The following is a 3336-nucleotide window of genomic DNA, read 5'->3' as shown; positions in this document are numbered from 1 at the left end:
TTCTAACACCTGCAGTCACTGCAGCAGCTGAATCCAATGTGTCCAAAAGGGATCTATTCTATTCAATTGCAAATGATCTAGATAAGACTGAGAATAAGATACTGCACGGGACATAGCAGAGTTGGTCAAGTTGAGTGGAGATGAGTTTGCTATTTGGCACAGCTTTTGCATCAATAAAGCAAGTAAAAGGTGTGAAAGATAAAAAAAAGGGTGAAAGTGTGAAAAGTGAATTGGCCAAATTGAGGTGCATATAAAGTTTTTGCTTTCTTTCAATTCACTAATGGGGCTCATTTGAATCAGGTGAATTGAGTTCTGCTTTTGGAAACTGGGTTAAGAAGGGGTGCACCGGTCCTGGAGGTACTGCAATACCAGGTCAATGCGTGGAGTGGACAGAGCAAGATTTTTTCCATCTCCTTGTTCTAAAAATCCATTTAATATATGGTCCCCAGAGAGGGGACGTATCAGATATTAAACTGATAAGAACAGATTTAATTTTTTTTTTTTTCTGTTTATCAGTAGGACTTCAAAATAACAAAGGTGATCGCCTCCCGTTGCCTGGGAACCGTCCAGGCACAAGAGGGCTATGTGTCACCAGAAGGCGCACACACTTCCTCAAGGCCGGCAGACGTGCAATCCCAGGCACCTTCCAGTACCGACCAAGGTAGCGTCCTCCGAAACTACACTTGATCTTAGCCAAAAGGCTGAGAAGCTATAACCCGAATTGGTTACGGCCTTGAGTGGCACCCTGGCCTATACCGGACACATCTTAGGGAGAGGGAGACAAACCCACGCCTACAGAAGACATTTTGTCACCCAAGCCAACCCTTGAAAAGGCTGTTTTGCAGAGCAAAAACAAGAAGAATGATGCTTTTTGCAGCCGCCGCCCACTGCAATTAATCTGAATAACTCCTCCTCCTCCAAGCACCTCCCCTCCCCCTTGCAGTCTTTCCAATTCATGATACAAAAAGACGGACGGACAGGACAGGACAGGACAGGCTGCCTGACTTTCCGTCACTGCCACCCTTTGCCATCCTTGCCCGTAGAAAGCCCTTTCATCATCCCCAAACCCTAATCTTTTCCCTTCCCTTCCCAGCTGCGTCTCACTCCCTTTCATTAGGAAGTGAGCGCAGCCTTTTCTCCGTTCTGCACATGCGCGACGTTAAACACAAATGCGCAGGCGTGCGTTCCATTAGCCTCACTGCATTCCACTCCCATACAGGAAGTGGGCGCAGCTATTACTACGGTCGCACATAAAAGAACCCACGGCCACCACTGCACACAGCTGACTCCACCACAGGACACCCACTTCTACACCAACGCAGGTAAGACAGGATCGGCACCTCTATGCTCCCGTTACAATCAGGCTCAGTCACCATGTGATAACGCTCTCAACTCTTTAGTTGCAGGCTCCCCTTGCTTCACCTCCACTGGCTGTGCTGCCATTTCCTCTCCCACCTGGAAGGTATACTTTATTCCACTATTTTCCTGTTTCTCTCTTCCCCCTTTTCCCATAACCTACTTTTATCTGCATTTGTGGGGTATCTATATGCTATTTACATCATAGTTTTATTCATTAATATGGAAGGGAAGAGTGCCCATGAGAGTGTTGAACTGCGGAGAGCAAGAGATTAAGCTGCTCCGATTTGCCACCATTGATAAGCTGTTCTCAGTAGATACACATGCTATCCAAACAGCAGCATCCACCATTGCTTCAGCCCACCCATTCAGTGACAGCTCACCAAGTCAGCCAGAGGAGTGGTGTAAGGAATTACACGTAGGCACTGACTCCACACCTTCACATCACAAGAAGGGGGTCTACAGGCTAGTGCAAGAATACGAGCAAGTCTTCAGCAAACATCCGCTAGACTTTTGAAGAATAAAAGGGGTCAAACACTACATCCCCACAAGTGCACACCCACCCATCAAAGAGAGATATAAGCCAAAACTACCTGCACATTACCAGTGTACCAAGGACATGTTGAGCAACATGAAGGAGGCTGGGGTTATCCGTGACAGTTGTAGCCTCTGGGCAGCTCCGTTGGTCCTGTTAAAGAAGAAGGACAGCACCACTCCCCTGTATTGAGGAATAGCTAGCTGCATTGAGAACTGCAAATTATTTTTCTACCCTTGATCTCACTAGTCGCTATTGGCAAGTGTCCGTTGCTGAGGCAGACCGGGAGAAGACCGCCTTTGCCACCCCGATGGGTCTCTGCGAGTTCAAAAGCATGCCCTTCGAGCTGTGCAATTTGCCAGGAACCTTCCAGAGGCTGATGGAATGCTGCTTGGGACACCGAAACTTTGAAACGGTACTGCTATACCTTTATGATGTTATTGTTTATTCTAAAGCAAACAAGATTTTAGGGTGTATAAAAAGGGAGATTAGATCCGGTGATCCCAACGTATTGTTAACCCTCTATAAATCACTTGTAAGGCCACATCTGGAATATGGGGTAAAGTCCTGAGCAGGTTGATAACCATTGGTTTGAGCATGGTAGGGTGTAGTGCGCATCTTCCTGCATCGGTAAAAGCTGCAGAAGTCCTTGAAGATTTCCGCTTCAAAGGCAGTGCCTTGATCTGTGAGGACTCTCTCTGAGTAGCCATGAGGACTGCATAAGTGTGCTTGGAAGACCTTCGCTGCAGTATGGGCCATTAGATCTTTGACTTGTACCACAACCATAAATCTCGAGTAGTTGTCTACCATCGTAAGTGCATACGTGAGCTCGCCTCGATATTCTGCAACAAAACTCCCTTTTTCGATTTCAGTTTCAGCAAACACTCCTCTTCCTGTAGAAAATATTTATCATTACCTAAGACAGTCATTCTAATGCATGACAATATTAAGGCAATTTAGTTAAAACTTGTTTTAACTCACCTTTAAGGGGATTGATGTATTTCATGGTCAATCCAGGTTTGTCAGTGATGGCACTGACATAATGTATGGCGTCTTTTTCGGGCGTTATCCTTTGCCTTTTCATTGTGAAAATCCAGTTGCCTATATCAAAGCAAATTCTACTACTTGTAAAGTATGCAGAAAATGAAATGTAGAACATATAACATCAACTGCTTAGGAACGCATCATAGGTTAGTACTTAAAAGGATATTGTCATGTTCTAGTCATAATGCAAGCTGGACATTTTTCATGTTACCCTGTAATCGCCGGCCTGTTCTAATGCTCACAAGCCAAGATATAGGCTCAGCTGCTAAGGCTTCCCTCTGCCTTCTGAATGAAACTTGAATATGTCTGGCTCACTGTGTATATAGCAGGTGCTCAGAAAAAATAAGAGTCAATTCAATAGAAATAGCTCTGGCACACTATAGTGATCAATAACGTAAGAA

The 3336-nt window shown here is 45.2% G+C and overlaps 1 pseudogene; it reads right to left on the bottom strand.

Annotated features, from left to right (window-relative positions):
• Positions 1 to 335: 335 nt before the first annotated feature.
• Positions 336 to 542, bottom strand: LOC142260600 (U2 spliceosomal RNA; annotated as a pseudogene).
• Between the last annotated feature and the right edge of the window lie 2794 nt (positions 543 to 3336).

This window comes from Anomaloglossus baeobatrachus, unplaced genomic scaffold (genome assembly GCF_048569485.1).
Source record: "Anomaloglossus baeobatrachus isolate aAnoBae1 unplaced genomic scaffold, aAnoBae1.hap1 Scaffold_137, whole genome shotgun sequence".
In the NCBI taxonomy this organism is placed as follows: Eukaryota; Metazoa; Chordata; class Amphibia; order Anura; family Aromobatidae; genus Anomaloglossus; species Anomaloglossus baeobatrachus.
This window is presented reverse-complemented; position numbering and strand designations above follow the sequence as displayed.